This window comes from Mandrillus leucophaeus, unplaced genomic scaffold (genome assembly GCF_000951045.1).
Source record: "Mandrillus leucophaeus isolate KB7577 unplaced genomic scaffold, Mleu.le_1.0 Scaffold27, whole genome shotgun sequence".
NCBI classification, from domain to species: Eukaryota; Metazoa; Chordata; class Mammalia; order Primates; family Cercopithecidae; genus Mandrillus; species Mandrillus leucophaeus.
The window spans coordinates 4417390-4431533 of record NW_012102809.1 but is presented as its reverse complement, the minus strand read 5'-3'; the positions used below and the strand labels follow the sequence as shown (position 1 = coordinate 4431533).

General features: G+C 38.9%; 1 protein-coding gene and 1 long non-coding RNA gene across 2 annotated transcripts in view; one reads left to right on the top strand and one right to left on the bottom strand.

The window, feature by feature from the left end:
• ECI2 (enoyl-CoA delta isomerase 2) overlaps window positions 1-14144 on the top strand; it is a 48819-nt gene that overhangs the window by 14119 nt on the left and 20556 nt on the right. The window lies entirely within an intron of this gene.
• LOC105542865 overlaps window positions 4047-14144 on the bottom strand; it is an 11187-nt gene continuing 1089 nt past the window's right edge. The window contains exon 2 of the long non-coding RNA XR_001006543.1: window positions 4047-4557. This is a non-coding gene — a long non-coding RNA (uncharacterized LOC105542865). The remainder of the gene's footprint in view (window positions 4558-14144) is intronic.

Below are 14144 nucleotides of genomic sequence, written 5' to 3'. Positions count from 1 at the left end.
AAAACTACAGGCCAATAACTCTGATTAGTATTGATGCAAAAATTCTCAAAAAAATACTAGCAAACCAAATTCAACAATAGATTAGAAATATCATTTATCATGGCCAAGTAAGATTTACCCTTGGGATGCAAAAATGGTCCAACACATGCAAATCAATATGATACATCATATCAACAGAGTGAAAGATAACAACAATAATCACTCCAATTGATGCTGAAAAAACATTTGATAAAATTCAACATCCCTTCATGATAAAATATAAAACAAAAACAACCTCCAAAAACTGGGTATTGAAGGAACATACTTCAACTGTAATAAAGTCATATATGTCACACACACGGCTAGTGTCATTCTGAATGGGAGAAAAAATAAAAACCTTTCCTCTAAGATCTGGAACACGACAAGGATGCCCACTTTCACCACTGTTATTTGACATTGTACTGGAAGTCCTAGCTAGACCAATCAGACAAGAGAAATAAGTAAGAGGCATCCAAATTGGAATGGAAGAAGTCAAATTATCCATGTTTGGAGGTGATATGATCTTGTATTTGGAAAATCCTAAAGACTCCATACACAAAAAAAAACTATTAGAACTGATAAACAAATTCAACAAAGTTGCAGGATATAAGATTGACATACAAAAATCAGTACCATATCTATATCCCCCACTATGAACAATGTGAAAATTTAAAAAGTAATACCATTGACAATAGCTACAAATAAAAGTAAATACCTAGGAATTAAAAAAAGAACTGAAAGATCTCTACAATAAAAACCATAAAACACTGATAAAAGAAACTGAAAAAGGCACCAAAAAAATGAAAAGATAATCCATGTTCATGGACTGGAAGAATCAATATTGTTAAAATGTCCATACTACTAAAGCGATGTACAGAACCCATGCAATGCCTATCAAAATACCAATAACATTCTTTACAGAAATAGAAAAAAAGCAATCCTAAAATGTATGTGGAACCACAAAAGCCAAAGTTATCCTGAGAAAAAAGAATAGCCAAAGCTATGCTGAGAAAAAAAGAACAAAACTGGAGGAATCACATTACCTGACTTCAAATTACACTACACAGCTAGAGTAACCAAAATAGCATCGTACTGGTACAAAAACAGACACATAGACCAACGGAACAGAATAGAGACCCCAGAAACAAATCCATTCATCTACAGCGAGCTCACTTTTAATAAAATGGAGATCATTATGTCAGGTAAAAGAAGCCAGGCACAGAAAGACAAACACGTTCTCACTTATTTCTGGGAGCTAAAAAATCAAAACAACTGAACTCATGGCTATAGAGAGTAGAAGGATGGTTACCAGAGGCTGGGAAGGGTAGTAGGTGGCTGACAGGGAGGTGGGGATGGTTACTGGGTACAAAAACAAGTCCTTAGAAAGAATGAATAAGACCTACTATTGACAGCACAACAGAGTGACTACAGTCAACAATAACTTAATTGCATATTTTAAAATAACTAAGAGTGTAACTGGATTGTTTATAGCATAAAGGATAAATGCCTGAAGGGCTGAATACCCCATTCCCCATGATGTGATTATTTCACTTTGCATGCCTGTATCAAAATATCTCATGTACCCCATAAACATATACACCTACTATACACCCAGAAAAATTAAAAATAACTTAAAAAATAAGTATTGGATGGCCAGGCACAATGGCTCACACCTGTAATCCCAGTACTTTGGGAGGCTGAGGTGGGCAGATCACGAGGTCAGGAGATCGAGACCATCCTGGCTAACGTGGTGAAACCCCATGTCTACTAAAAATACAAAAAATTAGCCAGGTGTGGTAGCATGCACCTGTAGTTCCAGCTACTCGGGAGGCTGAGGCAGGAGAATCACTTGAACTAGGGAGGCAGAGGTTGCAGTGAGCTGAGATCACGCCACTGCACTCCAGACAGAGCGAGACTCTGTCTCAAAAAATAATAATAATAAAAAACAAATAAATAAAACTATTGGCAAGTTTGTGAAGAAATTGGACCTTTTGTGCACTGTTGGTAGGAATGATGCAGCTATTAAGGAAAACATTATGGCAGGTCTTCAAAAAATTAATAATAGGTTTACCATATAATTCAGCAACTCCACTTTTGAGTATATACCTCCCGAAATGGAAAACTAGGAGTCAAAGAAGTATTTGTACACCTATATTCATAGCAGCATTTTCCACAATAGTCAAAATGTGGAATCAACCCAAATGTGTCCATCAGCAGATGAATAAACAAAATGTGGTGTATATACCTATATATATATGTAATCAAATATTATCTAGCCTTAAGAAGGATTGAAATTCTGACATGTACTATGATATAAATGAACCTTGAAGACATGCTAAGTCAAATAAGCCAGACACAAAAAGACAAATACTGTATGATTCTACTTATATAAGATACCTAGAAAAGTCAAATTTATAGAAACAGGAATAGAATGGTTTAATATTAAGAAATATATTAGTTTTAGGCAAGGCATCAGTAAAAAAACAGAATCTTTTCATGAATACCAAGAAAGTATTCAATAAAATCCATCATCCATTCCTGTTGAAAACTGTTCAAAAATTAGAACCAGAGTAATAATGCATTAATATGAAATGGCTCTCTCTCCTAAAATCCAAAAAACCAACATCACATTTAAAACCCTAGAGGATATCCTCTATAACCATTACTAATTTATGTTTTAGAAATTGTAGCCAACACAAAAATATATAAAACAAATAAGAATTATATTTATAGTAAGAAAAAGAAAACATATATCATTGTTTGTAGGCAATATTTCTAGTGATCTAAAAGTACATTCTACACTTTACAGAGAACCCTTCTTTCTGTTCGTCTTCACTCCTCCCACCTTGATTCCAGTTCATCTTTTATCTGAACATTTATCACCCTTAATTACTCGTTCTTGCTTTAATCCATTTTAAAATATTGCAGCCAGTTTGGACTGTTAAAGGCATCTTTCTGCAGACAGTTATCCAGGTGACCTTGAATCAACCCAGTTCTTCTACTTTTCTCACTTGTTGTCTTCAAGAATAAGTATAAAATGTGCTGGGAATGCAATGTCCTGAGATAGGGAGAGGCTGGCCCCAATAGCCTGGGCTTTATTCCAGTTCCCCTCCAGAAACAGGATGTCCTTCGGTGCTTTGGTCCAGGGACCCCCCAGGACTCCGGAGTGTAAAACACAGAGCGGGGTGCTTTCTGGGATCCCTCACCTGCAGTGCAAGTGGAGGATGCACAGCCAAGACTCCACCTGCCTAGGGCAGCTTTCCTGAGCCTTGAGGGACCAGCTTACAATGGACCTTAGGCTTTGGTTGTTCCTGGCTATCTTTCTGTGAGTAACGAACCCACTTCGTGTAACCTGGTGTGTGGGTGGGTGATAAGCTGACAACCAGTGTATAGTGGGCCTGCTTACACTTTCCACTTTAAATTCCCAGTAACTTCTCTTTGTTCTTAGAATGAAATCCAAACTCTGAACACACCCTATAAGGTTTTAAATGAGCTGGTCATTTTCTACATAATATTTAACACCTGCAATTATTTTATACATTTGTCCACCTATTACTTTTGCCTTTCTCCACTGGAATGTGACCTCCATAGAAGCTGGGCATTTATGTGTCTGGTTCACCCCCATCTCCCTAGTGCCCAGGACAGTGCTGGTAAATAGTAACCACTCAATAAGCACCTCTTGGAGACATAAAGGAATTAATTTCAATTCTGAGCATCTATAATTTATGAAATAAAGTAAACATTTTTCTCTGGAAAGTTTCATGAGGAAAGGTTTTATCACAGCACTCGATAGCCAAACATTTCAACATGAAATTAATGAAAAGAAATGAAATCACCCAGAACACAATGGAATATTTTTAAATGGGTTTGAGATCAGCAATTGTACTTAATATGAGTTTTTTCAAAGTATGACAGCAACAGAAAAGTTGATCTTAGCTTCTGAAAGTTAATAAAGCTGAGTACAAAGTTTAAGAGATTACTGCCTAGAAATCCACAATTAATCAAATTAACTCCAGCTACATTAAATAGATTTGCGGCCTTAGGCATATCTGCCATTACTTTATTTAAGTTAGGAAGGAATTTATTGCTTTTCAGTAAGCAGGGTCAGTGACAGAAAAGCTGAAACATCCATGGATCATCTCACGTTTTTACCCACTATTTCTTTTGAATGAGTAAGTAGATGTTGTCAATTTACCGCTCCTATAGTTTGACATGGTTTGGTTGCCCCCTCCAAATCTCATGTTGAAATGTGATCCTCAGTGTTAAAAGGGGGGCCTAATGGGAGGTGTATGGATCTTGGGGGCAGACTTTTCACGAAGAGATGGAGGATGGGGGTAGTAGGTATCAGTGAGTTCTTACTCGGTTAGCTCCCAAGATAACTGGACATTAAAAAGAGCGTGGTACCTCCCACCTCTCTCTCGATTTCCCTCTTGGAAGTGATCTCTGCACAAGTCAGCTCCCCTTTCCCTTTCACCAGGAATGGAAGCAGCCTGAGCTGCTCACCAGAAGCAGATGCTGGTGCCATGCTTCTTGTATAGCCTGCAGAACCATGAGCCAAATAAACCTCTTTTCTTTATAAACTACCAGCTACATGTATTCTTTTAGAGCAACAAAAACAGACTGCAACACCAACCTTGCTAAATGCTGCCAATACCTTAATGAAGTAGGTGATCACAGCAGATAAACGGCAGATCATTTTACATAATCATGTTATATTATTTGTCTTAATCTCATGTGATTAATAGCAGCACTAATATATTAATTCCATCTGGCCTGGCTACCTGTGGAGTCACTGTAAGGCATATAATTAGATTTATAAGGGCTGTCTGCAATTATAATTTGGCTTAAAACATTTGGAGGTATGAAATGTGCACTACATTTCTGCTCCATGAAATTCTACAGATGCTTTAGAATGAAAACAGTCATTCAAGAGAATAATCACATTGTATTATTATAATGAAGTGTTACATTGGCTGAATTGAACCTGTGATTTTTCTGCAATTTTTCTATCAATAAAAGCACTGACAACAATTTAATTCAGCTTGCCCAGCATGATCAAAGATACCGTTGAGGGAGAGGAATCAGCAAGGATCCTAGCCTAGCTGGGGACTTAAGACATGACTTTGACATGATATTGTCAATTGCAGGCCACAGCAGTGAGGGTGGGGAAGTCCAATGGACAAGTGGAGTCCCAAAACAGGTTCACTGGAGGCATAAAAAAAATGCAAGGAGTCAAGTGCAAGAGACTAAATGCATAGGGGTCAGTAATGTAAAGCAGTCATTATGACCTTCCTCTATGAGGTGAATGTAAGCACTTCCAAATATAAAAGAAAGACATAAGTAGTCAGCAAAGAAAGAGAAACTAGTTTTTAAAAAGCCAAATAGAAATTTGAGAATTGAAAAACAGAATACCTGAAATTTAAAAATGCACTAAGTGGGCTCAATAACAGAATTGAAATGAGAGAGAACGATGTCGGTGAATTTAAAAATAGATCAGTGAAAATTACCTTTCTGTAAAACAAAGAGAAAAAGGATTAAAAGTAGGTAAATAGCCACAGGAACTTGTGGGACAATCTCAATATCAGTGGAGTCCCTGAACAAGAGATGAAAGATATCAGGACAGACAAAATATTTGACAAAACAATGAACAGAAATTCCTCAAATATGGCAAAAGACATAAACGCATAGATTCAAGAAGTCTAGAAAAACCAAACAAAATAAACTCAAAGAAAACCATGCTAACACACATCAAAATTAAACTGCTGAAAACCAAAGATAAATATCTAGAAAGCAGCCATAGCAAAATGATATATTTTGCATAGGAGACCAACAACTCAAATACTAGTGAATACTAATGATTCCTCATTAGAAACCATAAAGGCAGTGGAGTAAAATCTTTAAAGTGCTAAAAGAAAAAAAATGTCAACTCAGAATTCTATATCCAATGAAAATATCCTTCAGGAATGAATGTAAAATAAGGATATTCTCAGATGAAGGAAAACAAAGAGAATTCATTGCCAATGTATCTAAGAAAAATTCCTGAAGGAAGCTAACGTGGAAGAAAAATGTTCCTAGAAGAAAATCTGAAACTTCAGGAATGAATAAAAAACAGTAGAAATGATAAATAGCTGGTTAAATAATACTTTTCTTTTTTAAGTTATTGAAACTATGTATGAAGTTTGAAAGCAAAAATTGTAACACTGTTTGGGAGGGTGTCAATGTATCCAAATGTAATACAGATGACAACTATAACATAAGCAGGGAGGGTGAAGAAACCTATATGGTTACCAGTCTTCAACATTTTACTTGAAGTTGTTAAATATTAAATCCAGATAAACTATATATATGTATGTATGTGTGTATATATATTCACAAACATACATATATATGTATATGTGTGTATATATATAATATCATAATATTATATATTCTTTGGAACAACCACTGGAAAAAAATACAAAGAGATTGATATGGTTTGGCTCTGTGTCCCCACCCAAACCTCATGTTGAACTGTAATCCCCATGTGTTGAAGATGGGGCCTAGTGTGAGGTCATTGGATCATCGGGGCAGATGTTTCCCTTGCTATTCTTGTGATAGTGAATTAGTTCTCAAGAGATCTGGTTGTTTAAAAGTGTGTAGTTCTTCACCCTTCATTCTCTCTCTTCTGCTCTGCCATGTGAAGATGTACCAACTTCTCCTTCACCTTCTGCCATAACTGTAAGTTTCCCGAGGCCTCCCCAGCCATGTTTCCTCTACAACCAGCAGAACCATAAGTCAAGTAAACCTCTTTTCTTTATAAATTCCCCAGTCCCAGGTAGATTGTTGGTTTGGGGTTTTTGTTGTTGTTGTTGTTTTGTTTTGTTTTGCTTTGTATTGTTCTACAGAGTCTTGCTCTGTCTCCCAGGCTGGAATGCAGTGCCACAATCTCAGCTCAACCTCTGCCTCCTGGGCCCAATCAATCCTCCACCTCAGTCTCCTGAGTAGCTGGGAGTACAGGCATGTGCCACCATGTCTAGCTGATTTTTTTGTATTTTTTGTAGAGATGGGGTTTCACCATGTTGCCCAGGCTGGTCTCAAACTCCTGAGCTCAAGAGATCCACCTGCCTCAGCCTCCCAGAGTGCTGGGATTACAGTTCAGGTAGTTCTTTATAGCAGTGTGAGAATGGACTAATACAGACATAAAGCAAAAATAAATAAATAAATAATTAATTAAAAAATTTTTAAAACCTACCCTAATGGATAAATTAAAATGGAATACTAAAAATAATTCAAAGAAGGTAAGGAAGGAGAAGGGAAGAGCAAAAACAAACAGAAAAATAACAAAATAGGAGGTCTACATCTAATAATATCAATAATCATATTAAATGTAAATGGTCTAAATATATCATTTAAAAAACAAAGATTGTCAGATTGGATTTTTTTTTAAAAAAACTAACAACTATATGTTGTTTACAAGAAACCTACTTTAAATATAATGATACACATATATTAAAAGTCAAAGAATGAAAACAGATAAACCACGCAAACACTAATCCAAAGAAAGCTGTGTTGTCTACATTAATATAAAAAATAGACTTCATATAAAGGAAAATTACTTACCAGGGATAAAAAGGGACAGTACAAAATAATAAAGGTCAATTCATCAAGAAGACATACAGTCATCAGTTTGTAGCCACCTAACAACAGAGCTCTAAAATGCATGAAGCAAAAACTGATTGAACTGAACAGAGAAATAGTCACATTTACTATTACATATGGCGACATCAACATTCCTCTCTCAGTAATTTATGGAACAAGGAGACACAAAATCAGTAAGTGACAATGAATGATAGGATGCACACTCTTGTGATGACACATGGAATGTTCACCACGATAGGCCACATACTACTGGATATAAAACTACTTTAACAAATTTAAAAGAATTGAATTCCTGCAAAGAATGTTCTTGGAATACAGTGGAATTAAACTAGAAATAAGAGAAAGATCATGAAAAATCCCCAAATACGGCCAGGCATGTTGGCTCACACCTGTAATCCCAGCACTTTGGGAGGCCAAGGTGGGCGGATCACAAGGTCAGGAGTTTGAGACCAGCCTGGCTAACACAGTGAAACCCCCATCTCTACTAAAAATACAAAAAAATTAGCTGGGCATGGTGGTGGGCACCTGTAGTCCCAACGACTTGGGAGGCTGAGGCAGGACAATGGCTTGAACTCAGGAGGTGGAGGCTGCAGTGAGCCGAGATCGCTCCACTGCACTCTAGCCTGGGTGACAGTGTGAGACTCTGTCTCATTTTTAAAAAAAAATCCCCAAATACTTAAAAATATCTTACCTTTCCTCCCTTCAGGAAGGACACCTGAGGCACATGTTCTTCACTGGCGCCCAGGATACTACAGTAGAATTGAGTGTCAGTTGTCCACAGAGGTAACTTGCTTGATGATTTTACCCTTTAATGCCTGCCTTTCCTTGCCTCTTTTAATTCTCTACTCTTATACCAAGGTTTCCTGGAATCATTCTCCAAATAAACTCCTCTCTTGGGGTCTGCTTCTGGGAGACCCTAACCTAAGACAGCTGTATATACAGTTAATTCTCATTATTCATGATAATTAGATTTTCTAAAGTCATAGCAAATACTGAATAAGTCAATACTGAACCATTGTTTCTAGGGGTAATACAGGATTAGTTTCCTTTGAGTCTCTAGTTACATTTTCATCAACCAGTCAATACATAAGCTTATCTGACGTATGTTTCTGTTGAAAGACACATCATTTTAAAAAAAATAATATATATATACACACACACACACACACACACACACACATATACATATAGTTGATTCAATAATACTGAATTTGCTAACAGCATTATAAACTCAGGCCTGAATGAAGTCTATCTCACATTTTCTCTATGAGGCACATCACAGCCTTATTGCTTTTATACTAGATAGCAATTCAGCATTAAGCTTGCAGGCCATTTTAAACAGCAAATCGCAAAAAAAGAAAAAAAGCACAAAAGTATGAAAATATGTGGCACTAAGTAAATCCCAATAAGGATATTTGTTTACAGTATGACAGTTGAAAGAAGAAGGCAGAAGGTCACCTTGTTTGACCTCAGCCGTGAATACGTGCTTCAGGCAAGTCAAATTTTCCAACACTCTGGACATGTTGCAGATGCCCCATGAGTATTGATTTAAAGTTTACAAATAGGCCGGGTGCAGTGGCTCACACCTGTAATCCCAGCACTTTAGGAGGCCGAGGCTGGTGGATCACCTGAGGTCAGGAGTTCAAGATCAGCCTGGCCAACATGGTGAAATTCCATCCCTACTAAAAATACAAAAAAATTAGACAGGCATAACGGTGCATGCCTGTAGTCCCAACTACTCCAGAGGCTGAGGCTAGAGAATCACTTGAACCCAGGAGGCAGGGGCTGCAGAGAGCCGAGATCATGCCACCACGCTCCAACCTGGGAGAGACAGCAAGACTCCATCTCAAAAAAAAAAAAGATAAATAAAAAATAAAGTTTACAAATAAATTTTAGCAAGTAGGCAAATTCTCAAATACACAAACTGCAAAAATAAAAAATAAGGATTGACTATGTTTTTCCAACCTTATTTGAAGTCAAGCTGGTGATTTGTGGGTGAAATTTTAAATGTACTTCTTTCTTATACGGAATGGAGAAGGCAGGAGCACCTTTGCTGAGTCAATAAGGACACCATCTGCGTCTACGAACCAGGGATGCCATTCTGGAACATTCTTCTCAGCCCTTAAATGCATGTAAATTATATAACATTGTGCTGAATACATATAATTGTCTTTGTGGCTCTCTGTGGTTGACTAAATTGTAGGTATTGTTCTTCTTCTTATGTATTCATTAGGACAGGTAAATTTATTTAAACTGTAGTATAAACAAGAAAAAAATGGAATGACTCCAGGAAAAAACAGCCATTTCTTACACAGTGTATCTATCAGTTCCAATCATTTTCAGAGGGAGTGTCCTCCAAAAATGACTTTTTTTTCTACAGAAGGATAGTTGAAAAGTAATCCTCAAATACAAGGTCAGGTTAATGCTTGTGCAACACATAGAAAGAGTGGATAAAAGAGCCTTGGATGAATGAACAAATCACGCAGGTGTAAAGCACTTAGACAGAGGTGATAAAATGAGTCAAACGTTTACTTTTGAAATGACTTTCTTCTCTAAATTATAACGATGGGAAATAAGAAAAATGCCCCAAAGCAGGTAATATTCCAGCATATTATTTTTAATATCTCTGACATATAAGGTTGTGTAGGAAGGCAATACAAAGCCTAGCTAGGAAGAAGAAAAGAGAATTAATTTTGTAAAGGAAGCATAATAATGTCACAGGTTTAATTTATCTCAAGCTGTCATCCAACTAAAGCAGGAAACAATTATGATACAGAACGTCGAACATGGACTAATCATTTTAATGACTAATGGAAAAAGCTATAATAGATTTTTCACCCAGAAATTTATAGTTAAATAACACCATAGTTTCCTTCGTACCACTTTTCCCGGTTCATTTCTGCACAGGAACTTGGCAATAGTCAAAGTCCTTTGCTTTAGCTACCACTCACTGGAAAAGCAACAAAACACACAAACCACAAAAACACTCATGTTAACACCTTCTGACAACTTAATAAAAAGGTAGCAACTGACTCACAACGTATTATCAAATGTGGAAAAGCACGCTCCAGAAGGAAACTTTCAACAGCTCATCCATCATCCAACAAACCTTCACAGAGTACAGTATTTTCTGTCAAGCAGTGTGTCCGGAAATGAGAAATGGGGTTGAATATAGGGTAGAATTCTTCCCAGGATATGCCCCTTGTAATAAAACAGATTACTAATTAGACATAAAACACAGTGACATAGGGGCCAGAAGAAAGAAATGCCCAGGAGACTGCAGGGGCTCAGAAGAGAAGTAACCAGTGGGTGAGTCAGAGGAGATTCCTGGATATGCCAGTGCCTGGAATGAGAGAACCTGGAAACTCAGAGAAACTGGGCATCCCAAGTTCACCTGAAATGGGAAGTTAACGTGTGGGCCGGAAAGAGGTGCCTAAGAAGGCAGGCAGGGGAAATCCTGTGGGCCTTATTTGCCAGTGCTAAGCAGCTTGGGTTTGTTTAGCAGGCAAAGAGGACTCACTAAGAGATGTTCAGTCTTGGGGAGAGACCGGGGAGAATCGTGTGGGGTGTAAGATTTAAAATTTAGGGAGACCAGCCAGGAAGCAGGGAGAGAACGGATTGCAGAGTTGGTACTAAATTAGCAATACTGGGAAGTGGCTGCTACAGGAATCCAGGTAACAGTAATCTCAACATCAATGAGGGCATGAATTAAGACCATGTAGAGGGATATGAGATGGGGGCGGGGGCGGGGAATTTAAAAAAGTATATTTAGGAGACAGAATCACTAGTATTTGGTGAATGATAGATGTGAGGTGTCAGTGAGGTAAGGGAATCAAAGACTCCTCCAGATTTCTAGCTTGCACTGTTAACTGGACAGTGTGTATCAGAATAGTTCCTCAAGACTGAATGCAACAGACTTTGTATATGCTGTAATAACACTATCTGATGATGCAAATATTGGAAATAAAAATAAAAATTATCATGACTGACAGAGTCATCATGTAACATTCTACTCCGATATAATCTACTCTGTGATCTCACAAAAGAAACATCCGCACTACCACTGAGCACAACCCTGTGAAGCTGATACCCTGAGCCCAAAGATTCATTATAGCCGGAGACAACATCTCCCGGGCACCTGCTAAGAGAGTCTGAGATTCTCTGAACCCAAAGAACGTCAACAGCCCTCCTAGGCAGCATCAGTCCCCTGCAATTCTACCACTTTAAGGCCACCGCCGTGTTTCGGTTTTTGTCCCTATACACAGGTTAGACAGGATCTAACCAGACTGGAGAACCCCCTCCCCAAGGTTTTCATAAGCGCCAGAGGAAGCTGGTTATATAACAGGGTGAAGATTAGCACTTTAGAGAGGTGTTGACTGAGCTTCTGCCTTTCGTACTCTTATCCAGAAGCATTACACCCTGAAGATATATCTGGAGTCCAGGATTTCCCTGAGAACTGGATAGCTGGGCATGCCAATTGTATCTTCAATGGCTCTCTGCTTGCGCTCAGCACGGAATCCAAACTCCTTAGCACAGATACAAAGATCTTCAAGCTCAGGTGGAGCATCTACCCAAATCACAATAGTTCCCTTTTGCTGCAACTGGCTCTCCCACCCACAGGGCCATGGCAGCCATGTTTACAAGGCATAGTCTGGAGACCTCTTAACAGTTTAGTAAGCCAAACATGGACCCAAGATGACCCTCTGCCAGGAATGTCTGTCTCTTCAACCATCTCCTTTCTCTCAAATGCTGGATATAATGGGACTTTAGTAAATGACAGCTGGTAGAGGTGCAAATGATTTACCCAATAGGAAAAAACATTCCTCCCGAGGTCATGGTTTTATTGCTCTGTAGGATATTAACCAGTTTTGTTTCTAACTTTGCAATCTATTCCAGCATTCTTTTTTTTTTACATTGACTATATTAACTAGTCTTTTAACTTCTTCTTTAGCACCCTGTTGGTTCCCTAATTAATGAGCTAAGTAAATCTTTGACACATGCTCTTTCTATATTTTTAAAATTATACTTTGAAAAAGATAAGCTACTTTCCCACACCCCACTCTTTTCTGTGGTAGGTATAAGCCTGAGAGTAGTTTGCTTGTATTGCAAAAGGTTTCACTATCAAAATATGCTTACCAGTACGAGATTTTAAAAATATTTCCACGACAGCCATTTCATCTTCTGGAAATGAATGAGTCTTGTATTATCTGCAATATCTGATTACTGCATTTCCATCACCTCTGAGGGTCACCTAACAGCCTTGGAGAGAGTCTAGGTCTCTGAGAGAGGCAGCTCTGCCTACCAACTACCACTCTGTAATATCTGGAGAGGCCGGGTGTGGTGGCTCACGCCTGTAATCCCAACAGTTTGGGAGGCCGAGGCGGGTGAATCACCAGAGGTCAAGAGTTTGACACCAGTATGATCAACAAGGTGAAACCCCATCTCTACTAAATACAAAAAATTAGCCAGGCCTGGTGGCGCATGCCTGTAATCCCAACTACTCGGGAGCCCCAGACAGGAGAATCACTTGAACCCGGGAAGTGGAGGTTGCAGTGAGCTGAGATTGCGCCATCACACTGCAGCCTATGCAACAAGAGGGAAACTCCATCTCAAAAAAAAAAAAGAAAAGAAATCTGGAGAAAGGCTTTGGGATAAGCCCAAATTGTTCTATTTGACTTTCGGTGTTGCCCCACGTACACTATTACCCAGATCTACCTGATGAAACTTAGTGCTAAAGTTACTTGAGACTTGGATTCTGCCCACCTGCAAGCCTCATGTCTTTGGGAAATTCACCAGGTTAATCTTTCTGGGTCTCAGTTCCCACATCAGTTCAACAGGGCAATATGCTCAACAGGGCAATTTCCACATCAGCTCAAAAGGGCAATATCGTTTTCCTTACAGGGTTGTCAAAAGATTTACAATTAGCCTGGCTCACTATAGGTGGTCCACAAGTGCCAGCTACCTAATACTAAAACGCCTAGGCATGCTTGGATAGGACAACTTGGGCACAGAATTTAGAGGGGTGGTTTTGTTTTGTTCTGTTTTGTTTTTTGGTTCTCTGGGAACTGGACAAGGTGACACAGCCAAGGCCCTTCCAACTATTAAGAATTCTTCCCCAAATACTTTGCATACGCCTCAGCAGAACTCAAAAATATCCACGAACTCTTAACTGACACTAAAAAGTTGCGTACTCCAAAAATCCCTTCTGATCCCCAGGTGTCCTACCAGGTCTGCAAACCTTCGATTTGGGGGTGCATGACCTAGCTGTTCTTAAGCATATGCCCTGAATTGTTACCCCACCTCCCGGCTCACGGCTGGCCCTCGGGATGCAGCGACCCCTCCTCGCCAGGCTCCGCGGGACTCCGGGCAGGGCGCTCAGAGCTCCGGCAACCGCAGGGTTCGCATTGCTGAGGTCCGCCCAGAGAACAGCCGCGCCTCCAGCTCGCAGTTCCTCGAGCCAGGTCGGGGAGCATCTGTGCCCCGCCCCA